Source organism: Heptranchias perlo, chromosome 8 (genome assembly GCF_035084215.1).
Source record: "Heptranchias perlo isolate sHepPer1 chromosome 8, sHepPer1.hap1, whole genome shotgun sequence".
In the NCBI taxonomy this organism is placed as follows: Eukaryota; Metazoa; Chordata; class Chondrichthyes; order Hexanchiformes; family Hexanchidae; genus Heptranchias; species Heptranchias perlo.
In genome coordinates, this window is record NC_090332.1 from 37,466,699 (window position 1) to 37,491,398 (window position 24,700).

A 24,700-nucleotide genomic window follows, 5' to 3' on the forward strand; every position below is an offset into this window, starting at 1 on the left:
GTTTCATGGGTCAGAACATTGAATACAGGAGTTGGGATGTCTTGTTGAAGTTGTACAAGACATTAGTAAGGCCACACTTGGAATACTGTGTACAGTTCTGGTCACCCTATTATAGAAAGGATATTATTAAACTAGAAAGAGTGCAGAAAAGATTTACTAGGATGCTACCGGGACTTGATGGTTTGACTTATAGGGAGAGGTCAGATAGACTGGGACTTTTTTCCCTGGAGAGTAGGAGGTTGAGGGGTGATCTTATAGAAGTCTATAAAATAATGAGGGGCATCGATAAGGTAGATTGTCAAAATCTTTTCCCAAAGGTAGGGGAGTCTATAACGAGGGGGCATAGATTTAAGGTGAGGGGGAGAGATACAAAAGGGTCCAGAGGGGCAATTTTTTCACTCAAAGGGTGGTGAGTGTCTGGAACGAGCTGCCAGAGGCAGTAGTAGAGGCGGGTACAATTTTGTCTTTTAAAAAGCATTTGGACAGTTACATGGGTAAGATGGGTATAGAGGGATATGGGCCAAGTGCAGGCAATTGGGACTAGCTTAGTGGTATAAACTGGGCGACATGGACATGTTGTGCCGAAGGGCCTGTTTCCATGTTGTAACTTCTGTGATTCTATAAGATGTGAAAGACTTTATATAAATTCAAATTCCTTCCAGTTTTGTTGGAGAAGGCTAAGAGAAAATTTAATCTAAGCTTTTAAAAGTATGGATGGTTTTGACAGGGTAAAAGGAAGAGACCACTTCCTTTGGTTGCTGAGTCAATGATGAGGGATTATCACTTTAAAATGGTCACTAATAGAATGAGGAGAGATGTTAAGAAAAAATTCAGAGGCATTAGAGCATATCATTCTTTGTCACGGGTAATAGTTGAGGCAAGAACTATTAAATCTTTCATGATTAGATTAAATTTGAAGAAAAGGAAGATGCAAGCTAAAGGGGAGAGAACAGGACAGTTCATTTAAACACTGCTGGTTTGGCCATATGTAGACCAGGAAATCCTGAATGTAGCAGGCCCGACTTCTGCTGCCTTCAAGGCAACGTAATTTTCCATTTGGTCCTTGAACAGGTGTTAGGCTCTTTATTAGCATTTTCAAAGGACCTAAAGTCTGTTTTAGGTGGCCGCCAGGGATGCTTCTACAGTGCCTAAACCAATATGTCATCAAGACACTGTTCTGGCATGGGAGGTTGGCCCCCTAAATTGGACCTCTTTGCACCTATCTTCCACCCGGAAAACAAGCACAACAAATTCCTATCACACCTCCTTTATCCCAGTATGAAGTCCTTGCGCAAATTACTATTCACTTCATATTTTCCTCTTTCCTGCTAAAGAGGCATCATGACCCCTGTAGTATTTTTAGGCCCAGATACAGAGTTCTGTTTGCAAAAACATAAGAAAAATGATATAATCTGCAACATGATTCATTTTGGTTCATTTTCGGACTGGCAACCAGTAACCAGTGGTGTTCCACAGGGGTCGGTGCTGGGTCCCCAACTCTTTACAATCTATATTAACGATTTGGAGGAGGGGACCGAGTGCAACATATCAAAATTTGCAGATGATACAAAGATGGGAGGGAAAGTAGAGAGTGAGGAGGACATAAAAAACCTGCAGGGGGATATAGACAGGCTGGGTGAGTGGGCGGAGATTTGGCAGATGCAATACAATATTGGAAAATGTGAGGTTATGCACTTTGGCAGGAAAAATCAGAGAGCAAGTTATTTTCTTAATGGCGAGAGACTGGAAAGTACTGCAGTACAAAGGGATCTGGGGGTCCTCGTGCAAGAAAATCAAAAAGTTGGTATGCAGGTGCAGCAGGTGATCAAGAAAGCCAACGGAATGTTGGCTTTTATTGCTAGGGGGATAGAATATAAAAACAGGGAGGTATTGCTGCAGTTATATAAAGTATTGGTGAGACCGCACCTGGAATACTGCATACAGTTTTGGTCTCCATACTTAAGAAAAGACATACTTGCTCTCGAGGCAGTACAAAGAAGGTTCACTCGGTTAATCCCGGGGATGAGGGGGCGGACATATGAGGAGAGGTTGAGTAGATTGGGACTCTACTCATTGGAGTTCAGAAGAATGAGAGGCGATCTTATTGAAACATATAAGATTGTGAAGGGTCTTGATCGGGTGGATGCAGTAAGGATGTTCCCAAAGATGGGTGAAACTAGAACTAGGGGGCATAATCTTAGAATAAGGGGCTGCTCTTTCAAAACTGAGATGAGGAGAAACTTCTTCACTCAGAGGGTGGTAGGTCTGTGGAATTTGCTGCCCCAGGAAGCTGTGGAAGCTACATCATTAGATAAATTTAAAACAGAAATAGATAGTTTTCTAGAAGTAAAGGGAATTAGGGGTTATGGGGAGCGGGCAGGAAATTGGACATGAAGCTGAGTTCGGATCGGTCAATGCCCTGTGGGTGGCGGAGAGGGCCCAGGGGCTGTGTGGCCGGGTCCTGCTCCTACTTCTTGTGTTCTTTAGATTTGTGGTTGGGATCAGATCAGCCATGATCTTATTGAATGGTGGAGCAGGCTCGAGGGGCCGATTGGCCTACTCCTGCTCCAATTTCTTATGTTCTTATGTTCTTATGACAAAATTAACCATAATCCAAATATTTAATTCCTCCCAAAAATGTGATTGCTTCACTAAACATTGTGATGCTTGACAGTGGTGTCATCATGGCTTTTCCAGAACTGAGCAAGTTAACTTCCCTTTCCGAAATGGTGACAATCCTTCTTTAACAACTTATCTTATAATGGGAATGAACAATTATTTCATCTTTATTTAATCTTGTCTGCTGCTTGCTGACTTCTCACTTTCAAACAACTGCCTCAACACTGCTTTTCAAGTTTCACAGTAATACAATTGTGCAGTTTTTATGATGGACCTGTTCTCAGAGTTCAGAAATAAAAGTCAGAACTGAGCTCCATTTTGTTCCAGTGAATTACTGCAGAGCTTACACAAAGAGCATTTGTTACCATCCATTTTCCAGGCCAAAAATTCATTATTCAGGGAAGTGCTGTTTTAGATTTTTGACTTGTGAAACATTTCATCATAATTCAATTCTGGGCTACTTAAGCCTTGACATGCAATAACAATGATGGTAGTTAATTTTTTTCCAACCATTTCCTTTTTAATTTTCAGAATAGAATACTAAAACTTTCTGCTCATTCATTTTGTTTTACCATTTACAATTAAATAAATCCTTTAAGTGAGGAAGAACGGGATACACCTTTTAAGATACAATTGCAAGTTTAATTTACTCTAATCTCTGACATTGGGTCATGAAGTGATTGATACCTCATTTGATGAACAGTTTGAGAAGTCGATGTAATAATGTAAACCTTTAAAATGAGCAATAACAGTTCACACCAAGCAAGGACAATTTTTTCACCTTGTACCTGATGAGCAGTCTGTGCGAAGTGTTTTCAAGTTACATTACCCACTAGTAACTACACTTAAAATTACCCAATGGCCACGATTGCGATAAAGGCCAGGATTTTCCTCAGAGTTGCTCTCGCTCCACAGGACGTGTGGTGGAAACCCGGTTTACATGCCTGTAAAGTTAGGGCGATGGAATGGGAGTAGATCTGAGGAAATTCCCAGCAAAACAGTTCAACCTACAAAATCCATCAGGTGAACAGCAGAAATGAGGAGAAGCACATTAGATGTCATAACTATAACAATCAGATCATCTTGCACTTATATAGCATCTTTAACATAGAAAAATGTCCCAAAGTATTTCGCAGAGGTGTAATCAAAAGGTGGGCACTTGTGCACTTGTAAAGCCAGCAATGTGCTGGTTTGTACGGGCCTTCCTCTAATGTAAGCTACGGCCCTGCCGAGACTGGCTAAGTCATAAACACAACTTTGCACCAATTGTGCATACACCAGATTTGTATTGGAAGCACTTGTGACTTCGGAGAAGATTCAGCAGTCCGAGAAGTAATACATATTGCAGAAACATTTCTAATGGAAGCAGTCTGTAATATAAGATGGAGTACAAGAAGTTTTCAGCTCAATATGCAGTTTTGGTGCAGACTGTCTTCCTGGAACATTCAGAAATAGTGGGATCAGAAAACTCCCTTGTCACACAGGGTTTTGTTTGGTGAATTTTTGTGCTCGTTAGGTAAGGGATGTTAGCCCTGATAAAGAAACACCTCGTTTTTTTGTATCCAGCATTTTGCATCATGCACTTTCAGCTGAGTATAGCACAGCCAAATACAGAGTAAGCCTCCCTCTGCCCTGAACTATAATGCCAATATTAAAACAGTATCTTGTACTGCACCAGTGTGAATTTTCCACTTCCCATATTTGTCATCCTTGTGCACTGAGTGAAAGTGCCAATTTAGTACTAATTTGTGTTGCAGTTTTTCAATGTAACAATTGAAGCCATCATCTTCAGCCCCTGGCACAAACTCCATACCCTCGACTCCAATTCCATCCCTTCCCTGGCCAGTGTCTCAGGCTGACCTAGACTGTTCATGACCTCAGCATCCTGTTTGACCCCAAGCTGAGCTTTTGACCTCATGTCCTCTCCATCACAAAGACCACTTACTTCCACCTCCATAACATTGCATGCCTCTACTCCTCCCTCCGCTCATTTGCCAATGAAACCCTCATCCATGCCTTCAGCACCTTCAGACTCGACTATTCCAATGTTCTCCTGTCCTGCCTCCCATTCTCCACCTTCTGTAAACTTTAATCCATCAAAAATTCTGTTGCCTGTAGCCGACAACTCATCAAGTTCTACATACCAAGTCCATCATCCCTATTCTCACCAATTTACATTGATTGACGGTCCCCGATGTCTCAAATTTTTAATTCTTATGTTTCTTTTTAAATTCTTTCGTGGCCTTGCCCTTCATCATCACTTTAGCATTCTCAAGCCCGACAACCCCCATCCCGAACTCTCTGTTCCTCTTACTCCCCCCCCCCCACAACCCTTCATCCCACCAGTGGAGGCCATGATTTCAGACACTTTTTTCCTTCCTCCCCCTCCAGCTCTGTCTCCACCTCCCTTATTCTTCAAGACCTTCCTTAAACCCACTTCTTTGACCAAGCTTTGGTTACTTCTCCTAATCTTTCATTCGTTGGCTCAATGTTGATTTCTCCTCGTACCTGTGCAAAGCACCTTGGAACACTTGTCTATGTTAAAGGCTCTATATAAAAGCAAGTTGTTGCTATTCTTGTTGTCATAGTTGCATTGAAACATACAGCACTGGGCAAAAACAATATTGTAACTAATGCTTGACGTGATATCAAAGTGTCATCAATCATGTCATCAGGCCTTCCTGTTGTAGCAGGCAAGAACACATCTTGCATTCTTTGTATGGCTGTTTCTTTAAATAAGCTAAATGGTTATTTCTTATGGGAATTGCAACGGCTGCTTAGGTTCATGCCTCAAATAATTTTATAGCGACAAACGTTTTTTACAAAAAGAAATTGGTACATGTTTATGCTCATATTTGTATCACAATATTGCAAAATTAGTTAAATGTTATTCTTTCAACACTGGTTTCTAAGTTCTATACCACTGGAAACCTCTTGGTACTTGAGCAGAAGAGCCCTACATGGAAATAGCTGATGGTGAAAGTGGAGCAAGAGGAAGAGAGAGAACAGCCATGGGATGTGGTGTATAATAAAAAAGGAAAAAAAAACTAGAAATCTGAATTCAAAACAAAAAATACTGGAAATACACAACAGATCTGTCAACATCTTTAAAGAGAAAAGGCAGGTTTATGAAATTTCAAATGTTTACCCTTCATCAGAACTCAAACTTATGGGTTGCGAAGTTCCAGTTATAAATCAAATTAATTCTCTGAAACTTCAATTTGTATTTATGGTTCCAGCATACATCAGGCTTTGAATAAGAATCTCTGAAAGAACAGCAGGGTATAATTTAAATTCAAGATGAATTCTAGAAAAGGTTAAAAATCTCCAAACGATGGAAAGCCTGTTACATTCCTTTGTTTGCTGTTTAAACAGTGTTGGCAGATTATGTGATTTTTCACTGAGCCCTAATTTTACAGCAGCAAACAAGTAAGCATTAGAACTGACACCCAAGTTGCTTTTTAAGTCTGAAGTGGGAATATGCGGTGTGTAACCAGTACTACTGTTTAGAAGCATTGTTAGATATCTGTCAAGATACATCACCCTGATGACACTACACCATTAATTCAGGCTTTAGATAGATGAGGTCCCGGAGACTAACCTATTGATTTTTTTGCGTGACCAACTATATATTTTTTAAATATATATATCTCTGTAGATTTAATCTTGGCCCACTTAATAGGGTAGATTATTAGATTTGTTTTTGGAAAATCTAAACAGCTGGTGTCATTATAAAACAATCATTCTTTGAAACCTTTCTCCGAAGCAAACTATGAAAAGCCGTTTTGCTCACTTTTGCAACTTCTATCATAATGGCAGCCAGTACTTCATGTTGGAACATCAGGGTATTTTTTTTTACAAATCTGAAGTCCTGACTCAGAGCTTCAATTGGTGGGACCACATAATGAAAATTTAGGCATGTGCTCCACAAAGTTTTCCATCCATTAGTTTTACTGGATGGAAAATTTTGTGAGGGGATCATTTGCTCAAATTCATGATATGGGGTCCTAGTGGGCAAAGCTCCATATTGGGAGCATAAATTTAATCAGGATGTAGAAATGTGGTGGCCTAGCAACCCAAAGGTCACGAGATTAAATGCCACCATGGCAATTTGCGGAATTGAATAAATTTAGTAATTTATGGGCTGGTACCAGAAAAATAACCATGAAAGCTGCTAGACTGACCTATCCATAAAAAAAAATCTAACTTAGCCGATTGCCACACTATCAACCTCCGCCCATCGGTAAAGTGATGGAAGAAGTCGTCAATAATGCCATGAAGCAACACCTACTCACCAAGACCCTGCTCACATATATACAGTTCAGTTTCTGCCAGACATTTGGCTCCAAACCTCATCACAGCCTTGATGCAGACATCAACACAATAGTCGAATGCCAGAAGAGAGGTGAGAGTAGCTGCCTTCAACATCAAGGCAGCATTCAACCAATTATGGAACCAAGCAGCCCTCGCAAAACTGAGGTCTGTGGGGGTCACTGGGAAAACCCACCAGTGGCTGCACTCAAACCAGACACAAAGGAAAATGGTCATGGTTGTTGGAGGCTAATCATCGGAGCCTGAGAACATGACTACAGGAGTTCCTCATGGTCATGCTCTTGGTCCAAGCATTTTCAGCTACCTCTTTAATGACCATCCCCCCTTCATATTCCACAGTGTTCAGCTCCATATGCAAATCCTCCAATAATCCATGCCAGCCTATTGGAGAACTTGAACAACTTCCAGGCTTGGGCTGATAAGTGTCAGGTAAAATTCATGCCACAGAAGTGCCAGGCAGTGACCATCTCCAACAAGAAAAGGTCCAAACACCAACATCACAGAGTCCCCCACCATCAACATCTAAGGGGTCACCAGTGGCCAGAACCTTAATTAGGCCCGCCATATCAACACTGTGGCTATAAAAACAGGGCAGAGGCTTCTGACTCCTTAAAGCCTCTCCACCATTTACAAGGCTCGAGTCAAAGGTGTGACGGAATACTCACCTGGACGAGTGCGTCCGCAAGAACACTCAAGACCATTCAGGACAGAGCAGTTCACTTGATCAGTATCCCTCCCATTAGACTCAATGTCGACCCCTCCATCACCACCACACTGTAGTATGCAATAACTACATGATGTACCGCAACAACTTACCAAGGTTACTTCAACAGTCCCTCTCTCCGCCGTGACCTCTACCAGCAAGTATGGAAAGAGCTGCAATGTCTAGGAACATCACCACCTCCAAGTTCCCCTCCAAGTCACACACCATACTAAACTTGGACACCTCATACCCCAAATCACAGTTGCTGGCTTGCATTTCCCATCTTTGCATAACGTTTTCTGTACATTGAACTACTGCAATAATGGGCCAGAACGTGCTTCGACCGACGTGGCAAGGCTGTCCGCACGTCCTGTGGACAAAGACTTCAAAAATACTTAGCTCATGGTCTCCGGCATCCACTTGCTCCATTTTAATTTTTTTCCTCAGTTCAGCGCTGTAATATCAGCGCACACTTGTTCGTACCAATAGACTCTGGGAATGGAAACCACGCCCATAGAGTCTGTCAAAAGAAGTCATGCTCACAAACAGGCAAGTAAAGCTCATTCATCTTATAAAAAGCCAAGCAAATGATTTAATGTAATGAAACTTACAGAAGTTAAAAGATAAAAAAAATAAGTTTTTAATTTTTTTAAAATGATCAAAAAATATTAAAATGAGAAATTTGACATTCCACATTTTTAAAATTTAATTTTTTGTTGTTTTGCAGTCATTAACAGTCACCGTGCTTTTAAAAAGTAGTGTTGGGCTGGTATTTTCTAGCGTACCTTTTACACGGACTGCAGTGGTTTAAGAAGGCGGCTCACCACCACTTTCTCAAGGGCAATTAGGGATGGGCAATAAATGCTGGCCTTGCCAGCAACGTCCACATCCCATGAACGAATAAAAAAACAAAAACCTTTTGGTGACGTAAGTATCTTCGTTCCAGCTGGGCAGATGGGTGAGTTTATGAATGTTTCCTGACTTTATTGATTGTAGCATTGGTAGCCCTTTAATTCGTACTATCAAACCACTGGTGAGCCAAAGGGAGCAAATTCACGATTTCGGGGTTTTACTGTGCATTTGCGAACTTGCACAATCGATTCACCGGCGGTTGGAGAGGTCACCATTATGGAGCGGTGTCCTCCGGTGAGTAATTTCAGGCCCATTAACTCTGTCCAAAAAGAAGGCTGAGATTTGTGACGACTGCAATTTATTCAAAGGGTACCTCTAGCTAATCAAATATTTGGGTGACCTGCATAATCACTACCTGCTCACTTAGTGTAAAGTAGGGACCTTTTTTAATCAGGTCACCTTTATTGTAATGCTTTGCATGGTACAGTGCTAATGTAATAACAGAATAAATATGCTTATAATGAATGTTCCAATGTGTTTTATGTTGGAATAAGGGACTCAGAGCTAATTAAAGCATGAGGCGTATCTTTCTGCTTTAATTAGCTTTATGTCCTCTATTGCAGAATAAAACTTGCTGGAGTGTTCATTTGGCCCATTAAAATATATATACTGACTATAGCTGTGTCCTCAGAATCAGAATGTAGGCTTTTACCATGGATTATTGGATTCTTTCCAGCCTATAGAATTACAAGATTCAATACTTTAATAACATGTACATTGAAGATTTCTTCTGTTCCCCTATTTGTATTAAAATTATAAATGTGAATAGTAAGGACATGTTTACAATCTTGTAACAAATAGCCAACAGAGAAATCTTCCCCCACAATATGCACATGGATAATGTGAGCATTAAGAAATGATGCTCATCAAGTCAACATTGGGGTGATTTTAACCTAACCAGCCCAGCCGGAAACTGATGCGATCAGAGCGATCACCCATTTACACCCTGACCGATTTTACTCTCCACTGAAGTCACTGGAAAGTGAAACCAGGCGGCATGTAAAACTGATGGCCAATCTGATCAGGTCAGTTTCCTGCAGAGTGGGTTAGATTAAAATAATCACCATTGTTCCAACTCCGAATCCAGAACACAGAATAATCCAGGATTAGTCCCAATTGAAGTCAAAGTTTTAGTTAATTTACATACTATAATGATTGGCTTGGAAAGAATTTCAGGTACATAGATCATTGAAGTGTCATGAACAGGTACAGAAAATAATCAAGAAGGCTAATGGAATGCTGGCCTTTATATCTAGAGGACTAGAGTACAAGGAGGCAGAAGTTATGCTGCAGCTATACAAAACCCTGGTTAGATCGCACCTGGAGTACTGTGAGCAGTTCTGGGCACCGCACCTTCGGAAGGACATATTGGCCTTGGAGGGAGTGCAGCGTAGGTTTACTAGAATGATACCCGGACTTCAAGGGTTAAGTTACGAGGAGAGATTACACAAATTGGGGTTGTATTCTCTAGCGTTTCGAAGGTTAAGGGGTGATCTGATCGAAGTTTATAAGATATTAAGGGGAACAGATAGGGTGGATAGAGAGAAACTATTTCCGCTGGTTAGGGATTTTAGGAGTAGGGGGCACAGTCTAAAAATTAGAGCCAGACCTTTCAGGAGCGAGATTAGAAAATATTTCTACACACAAAGGGTGGTAGAAGTTTGGAACTCTCTTCCGCAAACGGCAATTGATACTAGCTCAATTGCTAAATTTAAATCTGAGATAGATAGCTTTTTGGCAACCAAAGGTAGTAAGGGATATGGGCCAAGGCAGGTATACGGAGTTAGATCACAGATCAGCCATGATCTTATCAAATAGCGGAGCAGGCACGAGGGGCTGAATGGCCTACTCCTGTTCCTGTGTTCCTGTGTTTTGACTAAAGAAAATAAATGTGAGTGAGGTATGTTAATATGTTAAACCAATCATAGGACCAATTCCTATTTAACATCTGCAATCGACATTCAGAGACACCATTGTAAATGCAGAAAATTTTAAATAAAACAGAAAATGATAGAAATGTGCCACAGATCCAACAGCATCTGAAAAGAAAACTGATAGATTTATGTTTCAGGATGAGACCCAAAATCTTAAATCACCATTTCTCTTTTCAGATACTGATGGATCTTCAGGTTATTTCCAATATTTCTATTTTTAGCCCTGTATGCAACTGTTACTTCTTGTTTCATATTCCTAGTGATCGATGTAGATTAATATCAAGTGCCCAACACCCAAAGTGAAGTGTGTAGATATTAACTGGAGATCACCAGAAAATTAGGTTGACCTACTTTGGATCAGATTTATCAGGGCTCTGATATAGCTTACCAGCTGTCAATGGGTGTCATGGTCGGGTCCCAAAGATCGGGCGGCACGGAGGCTGCCTGCTGGCACTCAGGTAAGCCCCAGGGAAGGGGATTCGGGATGGTTTCATGGGGACGAAGAGGGAGAGCATGGGATGGCAGAGGCCCAAAATTTCCTTGTGAGGCCTGGAGAAGCACTCCTGCTCCTCCGGGCCCCACACAGATAAGTTTTGTACTTTGGGCTTCTGTCCCTGCTCCAGCAGGTTTTATTGGTCGTATCTTCCACAATGGATGCTCCGGTGAGTAGGCCGCTAAAATTGCGATGAGGTCCTTTCTGAGCGATAGGCCCCTGAAATCCATACACTTATGAGGCATTTGCCCAATGTTAAAATGGCTGTGAGGCGGTATCCGAGCAGCTTAAAGTACCACGTGGTTTTAACTAACGTTCTGCTCGGTTTCTGCCTGGTGGAGAGAGATTAAATCCCCAAGGTCTCAGGTGGGAAGCAGTAAATGGTACAGATCCTGACTCTGTTGGGATTCTGCCACATTTTGACCAGACCTTGAAATTCAGGTCAGGGAGCCATGGATGGATCAGGGTCTCAGGAATTTCCCAGCCGATGTCCTTACTCAAATATCACACATGACAGATTATACTATTTCCATCTATCTTGGGCATGTGACAGTCTGTTGTTACATTTATCCAATTTATATCTGGTTTTCCAGGTAGTTATTAAGAGGGTAGGCTGAAACAATATACTCCGCAATCATATGAAATAGGTGAGCCTAACCCGTATAACACTGGCTGTAGTTTTGTGTAAAACATCTTCATTGACTAGCAATTAATATTCTTTACTGATAAGCATTAGTGGTAGTTGAGCCATATCACTGCTATAAGTTGGGTGCTGATGGCAGGTGGTGTGCACCAAAATAGTTTGGCTCCACGATCTTTGACTCATGCAAGATATAAATTCATATGCCTCATGCTGTGACACTACAGGTTGCTTCCGACAGATATCCTGCCTATGCAAAGAATAATCAAGCTTCTTCAACAATACTGCTTTTTATCATTTATAAAGTATACAGAATTTACATTGCAAGTTCTTTGTACTGAGCTGTTTGACACAAACGTGGCTGTCCATTATGACGATATCAGCGATTAGAATAGGTACTTAGGGAATTTGTGGATTATTGGTTTTTTTAAATTGGGTTTTCATACTGTATTAAAACAAACAGTGATTCTTCTTTTGGAATTTGGTGTCTTTTGATTTTAACACTTTTCAACGTGATTCTTGCAAACTTTGATTCTATTTGATAATCGTTATCAACAAATCTAGCATTCCAGTCAGCCATTACCTATGTAAGAACAGGAGATTGTACAATGAAATCTAACCTGCTGTTTATCAGTGAACATCTAGCAAATATTACCAACTCAAAACATTTTAAACTATATGCACAATTTGCATAAGGTGACAATTTCTGATGGGCAATGCATGTGTCATGTGCACTACAGCTCATGATTATAGCATAAAAGGTGAGAGAGGATTTCATACAATTCGAAAACAACTCATTAAGTTGAAATAAATCCTCTTAATGGTTATAAGGTCTCATAGTTCTGTAAATGCATCGGAAACTCATTAAAATTGCTGATAAGTTTACAGTTTTTATATTATGATTCTGCTTTTCAACTATAACAGCATTATAGGGCATAAAGCTGCTAAAAATCTACACAATCTGGTGACACAAATGCAAAGTTCTCACTGGGAACAGCTGTTCTTTTCTAATGTTTAGTGAGGCCTGGAATGACTCAATTCTAAACTGTCTGTTTTTGAAACACATTTGAATATATTTTTATTGTTTTTATGCTCTTTAAGATAAAGAATGTCAGAGCTAGGAAACTGAACTTTTTGCCATTTTTGGACATCCCAATGCCAGCTTACATATTCCAAAGTCAGCCATAACATGGGTACATGGAATCTGTCTCAACTCACCACAATAAAATTCTTCAATCCCAACATTAGAAGAGCACCCCATAATGCAGCAGTGTGAACGTTTTTAATCCCCACACCAACAACCCTTCTGGGATGAGACACCCATTATTATGTCACGTAGGTTCCTTAAAGCCAGCAGATATAGGAAACTTTATTCTATCGGCCGAGGCTAGGTCCATATTCAGAAGAAAAAAGGTAACATGCTAGCACACTATATATCACTGCAGATGTAATGGATTCAAATAACTTATAGTAAATCCTTAGCTTGCATTATAATTAATATTTTTTTAACAGAAGGTTGAAGTGATAATTGAACAGTTCCAAATTTGTTGTGGAATTTGGTAAAGAGCAGAACCATTAAAATAGTGCATAACGATTGTGATTATAATTGACAGTGTATGCTAAACGGCTGTAACAAAAGTTTAGTAAGCAACTGTTCTGGTGAAGCATCCTGCCCAAAACATTAACCCATCTTCCTATTTCTTTAGTAGCTGACACTGTGATGTCACAGTAATGGCATCAACGAGCATTGTGTTGGGACAGTTGACTCTGGGCGATTAGTTTATAGCACAGCACAGATGGGAAAGACCAGCAAGCATGCAAGAGAATGGGATTTGCAGAAACATGTGTCACTCCAGACTGGCACAAATACAGCTTCTTACATCAACTGAAGTGTCATTTTCATCACAGACAAATCTTTCAGATATAGTTAGCCAACTGTCTAACACAGCTGTTTCCTATGGAAAATGCCCTTCAGGAAACTATTTCTACATTTGTTTGGACTATGGTTTAAGTCTGTCTTCATACTTTGGATGGTCAACGTATTTTCAGCAATTGTTTAGCTGTGCTGCCCTTGGACCCATCTTCCAGTGCTAACTTAATGTGTAAACTGGTGCTAGATTATGTAAACATGTGGACTGAAACCCTCTGCCACAAGTTAATTTTCTCTTCACTGATACAATAATTTCCTATTTGAAAATACACTAAGTAATATTTGAAATGCCTGAACTATTCCTTCTCAATAGTTAGCAAAATAACTGTGCAGTTTTATATTGATCCATTTGAACATGAAAATAAATTTTAATGTTTTGAAAGTTTTTAATTCCTCAATTGACAACTTCATGACCGAAATCTCAAGTTTCATTAAAATTATATTGGCACCTCCAAGTGACAGGTTTATTACTAAATATTTTTGAATCTATTTTGACAACGTGCTAGTGTAACTGAGCTGACTGAAAAGAAACACTCTCAGGCAGTTTTCAAATAAACTGTTATTCTTTTTGAAATAACTTGCCTTAGTAAAAAATTGTCAGAATTAAACAAAAATCCCTCGGGTAACTTCTGACCATTTTTATAGGAGAAAACCTAAATCATACAGGCTCATGTGCAGTAAAAAAGAGAGGATCTCACGTTGACCTTACTCATTCTGTCTCCAGATCTCAATTCACCTCACTTCTATTCCCTTCTTTTATTCTTTCCCCCGTTGACTAATATTCCAGAAGTACACTCCTTCAAATACCGATCTGAAGTTTCAGCATCTGACTGTGTCCATAGAATAATCTCTCATATTTTGAGGTAATTGTAGAAGTCCTTACTGCTCATTTCTTTTAAGGTGAAACTCCCTCTGAGGTATTTTTATTTTCTCCTCCACCACGCAATGAATGACCTGTTCCCTGTCCTCAGTGCTCTGCAAGCAGTTGTGGAGCTCATACCAAGAGGAACCTTCAGGGATTTGGCCTTCGATTTTTTCTCACTCCCCATGAAGATGCATTCGGCCTCTTCTCAGCGCCTTCCCACAACATCACTCAGCATGAGGGGAACAAATTGATGCAGTAAGACACTCTATAACTGCAAGTATTATACTATCACCCGACACATTTAAATTGAAAGGGACAGATTCCTGATTCAACAGGGAGACAAGATACAAGCTTAGGGTTAAGGCAGGGGAGAAGAAAATGGTGTCAGCAGACCCTGTACAATTATGCAACTGCAAGGGTGAGTGACATTGGTTAAATGGCTTTTCTGCTGCCTACCTTCTCATGGCCTTAATTATTAAATTAATAAAATGAACCACAAATCCAGCTAGTCTTTGATGAGATTATTAAAAATGTCATACTCTAAAATTAAAATCGACTTTCTATTCAGATCTCTCACTGAGCTTTCGCCTCCAGGTCCTCTTTATCATAAAGACCATGTACTTCCGATATCTGTAATCTAACCTACCTCAGTCTCTACTTCATGCTATTTATCGTTGAAACTCCAATACAGGTCTTTGTCACTTTAAGACTTGATTACAGCAATGTTCATCTTGTCGGCCTCTCATTCCCACGCTCCAGAAACTCTGGTTGCAAAACCTTGCTGTTCAAATGCTATCTCGCATCAAGTACCACCACCCCTGTCCTCACTGACCTACGTTGATTGCCAATCCCTCATTGCCTCAAATTTAAAATTCTTGTCCTTATCTTTAAACCATCCATGGCCTCACTCCTCTCTATGTCCATAGCCTCTTCCAGCCCTATAACTCCCATCCCCCTGAACTCTCTTGACTCTTGTAAATTCCACCCTCCCTCTGCCCTGTCCCCCAACTCACTGTCACACCTTCAGTGCCTCGATCCCACTCTATGGAATTCCCTCCCTAAACCTCACCATCTCTCTCTTGTCCTTTAAGACGTCCCTTAAAACCCACCTCTGACCAAGCTTTTGGTCACTCCTCCTAATTCTTCTTTGTTTCAGCACCTGTTTTATTCCCCCTCACGCCTCCATGAAGCATCTTCGGACATTTTTCTATATCAAGGACAGTTATATAAATGCAAATTGTTCTTGTTGAAAGCAGACTTTTCCTCAACACAATACACCTTACATATTTCTTAATTCATGTTGTACAACAACATTGAGAATACTAATAATGCATTGCTGCTTAAGCAAACTGTTGTATCTATCCCAGATATAAATATATTAAAACAATTTGTTAACATAGTGTCACTGAAACAAATTGTTGCTTATATTACTGAGTAATACTGATTGTGGCAATCAGGTAGAATGGTAGAATAAGTGAATGGATACACTGTTATATTAGTGTATGGATGCTCTGGTAGGATGTCCTTTTTTCTACAGTTCCAGACAGGGCAAGTTTTCAATCTCTATTTGGCCTGCTACAGATGTGCAAAGCAAAGGTGAAATCCTTCCTTTGAGGGACGGAAAACTGAAGGACAATTCAACCAATATCTCCCAGTGGCTAGTTTAAGAGCAGCCTAGTCGCAGAGCTGGGTAGAAAAAAATTGCTTGCCTCTCAGTTGGAAAATGGAGCAGGGGTGTATCTCAAGTGGAAACAATTTACAAAATAGGAAAGAAATTCTCAAATAGAAATACTCATGCAACAATACATCTATGATGTTGACACTTAGAAATGTAACAATAATGCTATTTGAATAAATAGATTGCTTGTTTCAATGGCCTGACTGCAGTTGAAGTGAATTCCACTAGATAGCCGTTTATGGTTTGATTACAGAATATCATAAGAAATAAATGCAATGACCTAAATAGATTTGCTCAGTTGGCACCAAGAAACATTTGTTGGAAGAATGAGTCATTTCTTGTCTAATAACATCACACTGGGAAATGTGAATTGTTTTCGAACCTCACACTGATAGAGCTAAAATAACCAAATCCCCAAAAGAAATCTGTCCTGAGAAACAATAATCTGAGCAGAAGCACTTCACAAAGCATTTTCATATTTCTGCAGGCACATCTGCAGTGCTAATGTCCAGTCAAGCATCAGTTATGTGAAAAAGGCCTAATATCCTTCAGACCAATAGATTTCTTCAATGTGCTGCATCTAAATGAGGCTGCTGTAAAAGCTGAAAGGTACCTAATTATTTCTAGTTGACACAGAACTGTTTACAGAACGACATTTTTATAGTTTCTCATTTAAGTGCATGTTCCACAATTGATGTAGGATAAGATATTTTAATTCTATCCTGCACTAAGGCTTGCTGGTTATTGTGTACAGAAATCAATTATCTTAGCAGAAAGCCAGATATGGCCTTTGGATTCTTTTCTGCTGAGACTGTGTATCTCACGATAACAAAAAAGAAAAAAAACTTATTTGACTGTGTCTTGGTTATAAGAATGCAGTTTTACACAATACTAAATTCAAGCATTCGAACAGCTACACTAAAATATTGCAGCATCCATGAAATCAGGCTTCTTCTTAAAATATTATTCATTTTTAAACTAGGTCAGCTTTAAATGAACTAGATGATAAATAAGCAGCTATCAATTATAAGGATGGATTGTGTTCCAAGATAACATGATGACTGAAAGGAGTCTCAGAAGTAATCAGGCCTCCCTATGATGCTCAATGTGGAGATTTTGACAGATGTATGTCATGAGATGCCTGACCGAGCAGTGCCAGCTAATGATCGGTTGTGAAAGGTGATGTTAAGCAAGCAGGAATTCAACCAAAATATTTATCCACGAGACAACTCGAGTACAAAGGTCTGCAACCTTGTGAGACACATCTCAGCAGTAATCAGGGCTTATGCTGTAGAAACTACCATAGTGGAACATTATTTCTCTCTGCAGATCCTATTTTGCAGAACAGATCTGTTCTGTTATTTGAAGAGTGGGTTGCAGCTAGTTATGAAACTTATCAATTGTCATTTTTATGAATACATATATTTCAGCCTATGGTTGTCCAGAGGTACTTTTTTTTTCATCTGTACCCTGTATTGCAAATGCGGGAGAGTAGTCTAGTGTGCTTCATGGTGTATTTTGTTTCACTCCCTCATGCTGCGAAGAATGTACTAGATTATAGATCTGGGACTGCAAAATTCTGTGTTTTCTTACTCCATGCCGGGTGAGTAGGTTAACAATACAATGCATATAGAACCATAGAACCATATAAAGATGAACAGATGGCAAGTAACCAAGGATTGCTATACTTTAACTAGGAGAATAGAAAGAAGGCAAAACCATCTTGGTCTAGTTGTTGTTTCTGGTGCTTTTTCTTACTGGGGTTGTCTTTGAGCTCACATTCAAACTCACAGATACACAAAAAGATAGATAGAGACCATCGAATACAAAAAATTTACCCCTTTCTGAGTAATTGAAAAATGTTAGAGCGTTCCTTAGATAATATCTTTATAACTTTGATTGGTTACCAGGGTCTCTAGATTTTAAACATCACCCAATAGCCAGTAAAATGCAAGAATGGTAATCTTATCATTAACCTTCTTACTTTTATCTCATTACTAACTTTAACAATGGGCAGTAATTGATTTTACAATAGGATTGAGCTTTGAGTTCCCGTAACCATGACAACCATAATTCTAATTCTGAGACCACAAAGGTTGTTTTAATTCTCCAGAGAAACTTAACCTGTAGCTCAGCCAGCTGATGGATTTGACACATATACTGTTTCAAAATATCAGCTAGGGGTTGTTACACTATAAAAGCATGAATCACAAAATATATGTTATAATTGTCCTGAAGCAAAACTCTGTTTAAATCAGTAATTGATTTTACGTTCTTAGTACTCTTAACAGTATTGAATACTAAATAACTACTAAATACAAACCACTCAGCCGCTGTTTAGTCAATCACATAACAAAAGAAATATCACGTATAAAATTCTGTATCCAAACATAACTAAATAATTTTGTAATTTTAAAAGGGTTTTACCATATGTTGAAAAAAATCATTTCTGTGCAGTTTTATTCTTTTCCCATAGGCAGTGACTTGCATGCAACATGGGGAGAGCAGAACTGAGGAACTGTCAAATCCAACATTGCCGATGGCTGGGTAACAAGTGTCCAATTTTCCCTGTGAGCTAATAGCAGATTGCTACTGTTTTCTTCTGCTCTACAGAATTAAAAGATCTATCCTCACCTGAAGGCAAAGGCCACTGCCCTGCCTCAGTTTCATTATGATATCTCCCTTGGCCTCAGACACATTCAAGTTGCACTTCTCCTCTGCACGCAACTCTTGCACATGCACACACTATCTCCTTCTGTAAGGCATGAACATTTTTGAATTGAGCATTAACAGTAATGATTCATGTAAGTTTCTTGAGGCCTTTTTGCTGTTCATTAAAAGTTCATCATCACTTAGGCATGGCAGAAGTTCAGTCATTCTAATGTACACTATAGTAATGCACAGATCATAGATTATATCAGTTATTCAGCGCAATAGGACAATAATGGAGTTGAGGTTCTCAAGATTTATTTTAAAAACTGATGATGTTTTAAAATTCAATGCACAATAATCTCTACACTTGCTTCTGTAATTTTTCCATATATTTCCATATCAGTATAATAGAAATTAGCTTAAAAATCCAAGACCCTACTTATTCATCAAAGATGGTTCTTTACACCAATTACTGAACATACAGTATATCTGTTGATTCAGCGAACAGGAGAAGTATACAAGATTTCCCAATACAGGTGGAACTCCAATCTGGTAATTAGAATATCTGCTCTTCAGCTCCTCTGCAAGCAGTACTTGAGTACAGCCACATAAAAAGGGCAGCCTCATTCCAATTCCTGACTCCACCTCATCCATATGATCCTCTAGCCAGTCCAGCACAATGCAGGTAATTAAACCTGCCACATACTGACCGAAAATGCCTTACAGCCCTAGTCCTGAAGAACTGTATGAGAAGTCAATCAACAACTTCCACCTGAAGTTCAACTTTGCAAACACCACTGAGCCTACCAGGAGTCTGGACTGCAAGGTGCAGTGGGGCAATAGCAATAACCTGAGACATGTCTGCAAATCTCAGATCAGGGGTGCCTTGGACTGTCAAAACTATTATTGAGAAACACAGTTGTTCCCTGGTTTCCCTTAAGTTCTTTTTATGTTATTCTTACTTTATACTTTCAGAATTAGGGAATAGTTCCCATCTACACTGATTTCTTCTTATCTTATCTGTGCGTTACCTGGAGTGACAGCAATGACAACTCTATCGTTTCTCTCACTATCTAAACTATACACTTCTCGGAAGCTGGGTCAAGCTACACATTGGTGGAATTGGAAACATGCAATCTGCTCATTCCACCCACATGTAAAATTGTGTCACAGAAAGGTAACAAAATTATTGACTTTTTTCTTTCATATTTTTCCAGAAACATATTCTTGTATTTGCAAATTTTATATTTGGAAGTATTCTTGTATTTGAAGATCTGATAATTGCAATTTTAAAAATTCTACCCAACACCATAAATGAACGTAAGAATTTTACACAATTTCAACATCCTGTTTCCCAAGGCTCCCCGGTGGCTCAGTAAGTAAATGCACAATGTGAGAAGAGACTCAGCTGTACAGGAAGCTTCCAGCCTTGATCACTAGTCCATGTTGTGTTAGTTAAACTCAGGTAAAACAATGGTGAGGACAGAGTGATTTGTCTTCGTATCCCTGGGCAAAATTACAGGGGAACTGACGTCTTCCACTTTGGATATGACAAAAACAAAATCAGCATCTGTTTTTAATGGTGAGAGACTAGGAACTATGTAGGGCCAAAAGGATTTAGGTGTCCATGTACACAAATCACTAAAAGCTAGTGCACAGGTACAAAAAGTAATCAAAAAGGCTAATGGAATGTTGGGCTTTATCTCAAGGTGGCTGGAATTTAAAAGTGAGGAAGTGATGCTTCATTTGTACAGAACCGTGGTCAGGCCCCATCTGGAATACTGCATTGAGTTTTGGGCACTGAGCCTCAGGAAAGATATATTGGCCATGAAAGGGGTGCTGCGCAGATTCGCCAGAATAATACCAGAGCTTAAAGGGTTAAATTATGAGGACAGCTTGCATAAACTTGGCTTCTACTCCCTTAAGTTTAGAGGGTTGAAGGATGATCTAATAGATGCGTTTAAAAAATGTTTTATTCATTCTCAGGATGTGGGCATCACTGGCTAGGCCAGCATTCATTGCCCATCCCTAGTTGCTACTCTGTTCTCCTGCTCTACAGAATTAAAAGACAATCTATCCTCACATGATAAAATGATAAAGGGATTCAATTGGGTAGGTACAGAGAAACTATTTCCTCCGATGGGGGAATCCAGAAGAAGAGGGCATAATCTTAAAATTAGAACTAGGCCATTTTGAAGTGAAATCAGGAAGCACTGTTTCACACAAAGCATAGTGGAGATCTGCAATTCACTCACCCAAAAGGCTGTGGATGCCAGATCAATTGAATTTTTAATACTAAAGATCAATAGATTATTGTTGGGTAAGGGTATCAAGGGATATGGAGCAAGGCCAGTAAATGGAGTTGAGGTATAGATCGGCCATGATCTTATTGAATGGCAGAACAGGCTTGAAGGGCTGAATGGCCTACACCTGTTCCTATATTCTCATCTTGATGTTCATATCCCTCCATGCCCTTGCCCCTCCCTATCTCTGTAACCTCCTCCATCCATACTACCCTCCTAGAACTCTATGATCCTCCAATTCTGGCCTCTTGTGCAACCCCGATTTCCTTCGGCCCACCATTGGCAGCCGTGCCTTCAGCTGCCTAGGCCCTCAGCTCTGGAATTCCCTCCCTAAACATCTCCACCTCTCTCTCTTCCTTTAAGACACTCCTTAAAACCTACCTCTTTGACCGTCACCTGTCCTAATGCCTCCTTATGAGGCTCGATGTCAAATTTTGACTGTGATGCATTTTGGTACATTTTACTATGTTAAAGGCGCTATATAAATGCAAGTTGTTGATGTTGGGGCAATTTGATGTGATTAGATCCTATATAAAATGGAAGTATTATCATATGCCACATGTAAAATAAACATTGGGGGTAATTTTAAACTTCAGCAGGGGTGGAAAACTGGCAGTAGTGGATTAGCTATCCATTATACACCTGACCAAACTTTCCTTTCCATTGAAGCCAATGTCAAAAGCCTAGTGAACAAAATCTTAGAAAAATACTGCTTTCAAAAGTTTTTATTTTATATTGATAACAATTGTTGTTGCATGATGGATACATTTGATTTTACACAGAATTTTTTCTAATTTCTGTGCCAAAATACTTGAGAAGTAAATAAATCCCTTTGCTTCAAACACTTGGATGCCATAAATCATACCTGACAGGAGCTTCGGAAGAAGTTCCTGTCTTTTATTTGTGAAACTTGGTTCAGCTCTGTGCCACATATCTGATTTACATGTAATTCACTTCAATTTAAGTTGACTTTCATAAAAAGAATACAATCAGTGATTTTCAATTTAAGCACAAATAGTTGGATTTTATTTTGATTATCTGATAATTATGGCACACTTGCATACTGAAAAGCATTCCAGCTTCTACATAAGATCATTCTATGGATTTGATGATATCTAATGAACCATGTGAATTGAGAGGTGCTGAACTATTACATTCAAGATGCATAACTCACCATGAAATTACTATCACTGAAGCTCAGTGCTTCCCTTAAGTGCTCCTCTATACACCCAGCTGAAGTTCTATAATGAGGTGAATGCAATTCAGAGTTATTCTAAACTGCAGAGACCAATCAAACATGTATAATATATTCAGTAATATTGCTTAATGTACTGTGTTTTTTGCTTTAACTTCATATAAATCATCAATGAGAAATGATAAAACAAATTTTCTCCAAGTAGAAATTAACGCTAACTTAAAACAAAGCCATCAAATATTAAAAGGACCCGAAAATATGATGTTGTGCCACTTTAGGGTGCCACAGTTTATGAATGAATTACTTTTTAATGTTCTATTTTCTGAGATGATGCATGGTACAAACATAAAATGAAACTTGTTTAACTGAATTAGGGACATGCTGCAATCATACATGATAATTACGCATTCTGAAACATTTTGGCTCAACAGCTAAGTATTTGATATGGAAGAACTGTTGATTGGACTGATCTTTAAGAGGTTGCTACTGTAAGATTAAGAAAGGCAGTGAATAATGGAGATTAAGTGCTGGAGTTTAATTGAGGAAGGCAAGAAGACTGAATGCAGTTGTTGCAAGACTCTAGGGAAATTTCAGGAATATAATTAGAGCTAACTTCACTCTGTTCACTCATGAAAATTCCAAAATGAAAATCTGCCATGCACTGAGCTGAGACTTCATTTTTTTATACTTCAAAATAACCAATCAATATCTTATATATTAACTAAATAATTAGGTCTATATGCATTTAGTTCCTAATTTTACATTGGATTATTTGTTTTTAAACGTAGGAATAATTTATTTGAAAGCAATTTAAACTCCTGCCAGATACTATTTGCTGAGACTTGTTAAAGTGAGTCTGGTGAAAATACAATACTTTTTTCTTACTGCTTATACATCAATTTCAGGAAATATTCCAGGTAAAATATGGCTTATGTTAGCAATTCAATGATTTGTACGGAGTTCAATAAAGTGAAAGCACGAAAAAGTTTTCAAGGCAACTCTAAGTTAAAAGTTGATAGATTCCCAACAATGTGAATAGAAAAAAGGAGCAAAAAGAGGCCATTTGACCCATCAAGCCCATTTCCACGTGTAGTTTGCCTGGTCATGGATTCTATCAATCTAATGAAGGAGGCAGCCAAACGTACGCAACGTTTTAATGAGAATCCTTGAAATTTCTTCCTGATAGCTACTCAATTAAAACTCTACAGATCAATCCAAACTTGTAACCGACACTATTCAACCCTCACCAGGTGATTTCTATATATGACACAACATAGTAGCAGCAGCACAGGAAACATCAGGAGTGAAATTCAACTTCAGTGGGAATATAAAATGAAGTCAGTGAAAAAGGAAAATGAGATGGGGTGTATAATAGGCAGCCGATCTGCTACTGGCCATTTTGCACCTCCACCAAAGTTGAATTTCACCTCCATCCTGTTCCATAGAATAATTATCTACATTGAACTTCATCCATTCTCAAACAGATATTTAACCAATTCCTTCTTTCAAGGAGTTAATTGGCATAATTTTAAATGTTTTTGCTGGGACAGTATTTCATACATTCTTAATCCATCTGATGAAATAAATCCTCCAATTTGTAGTCTTGCTTATGGGTTGTGAATTTTCTACTCATCCCTTAGATTTGTCTTCAGAGTTTAAGTTAAGTATTCAGATTATACCTTTATTAACCCTGCCTCTCAACATTTAACCTAGTGGATCAGCTCTCCCACTGGCTCAGTTGGTTGAGCCATGCAAACTAGAAGATCACATGTTTGATTACTGGCCTTTAATGAGTTAGCTAATGGCAGCTAATGTGGCAGTAGAAGGATACATTTGGACTCAGCCCCTCTGGGCTGAGAAGGGGGAAATCAGCCAAGGTTCCCTGCCACTCCTGCTTAGTATCCAGTGACTCTTCCCACCCGGCTGGAAAGCACGTAATGCTTTACCTGAGAGAATAATTGAGGCAGAAACCACTGCATCTTTTAAGGGTAAACAAGATAAATATTTGAAGCAGAGCTACAGGGAGGGAGCAGTGCAATGGGATTAGTTTTGGATTGCTCTAACAAAGAGCTTGCAGATACGATGGGCCGAATAGCTTCCTTGTGTACTGTAAACTTCTAAGGTTCTAAATGCACATGTGGACAACATGTGAGGGCGGGTGAGGGCTGTACTGTGATGGCCCGCCCAGCTGAATGACAAACATGACTCAATGTCTAGGCTCACAAATGAAGAGTGGCTACTTCAACAAGGTAAAGAATGATGTCTAGCACCCTTGGAAACACTAACCCGCAGGAGGAAAGGGGTGAGAAAATACAAGAAAACTGGCAATAAAAAATACATACCTGTATCAAGACCCCTCTATATTACAAATTGGATAGTCAAGTAGTGAAGGATAGAATACTAGAACCTGGTCTTCAGTTGCTTCCGAGCCTTTATTCACAGAG

The 24,700-nt window shown here is 39.3% G+C and overlaps 1 protein-coding gene across 10 annotated transcripts in view; it reads right to left on the reverse strand.

The window, feature by feature from the left end:
• nrxn1a (neurexin 1a) overlaps nucleotides 1-24,700 on the reverse strand; it is a 1,536,646-nt gene that overhangs the window by 533,417 nt on the left and 978,529 nt on the right. The window lies entirely within an intron of this gene.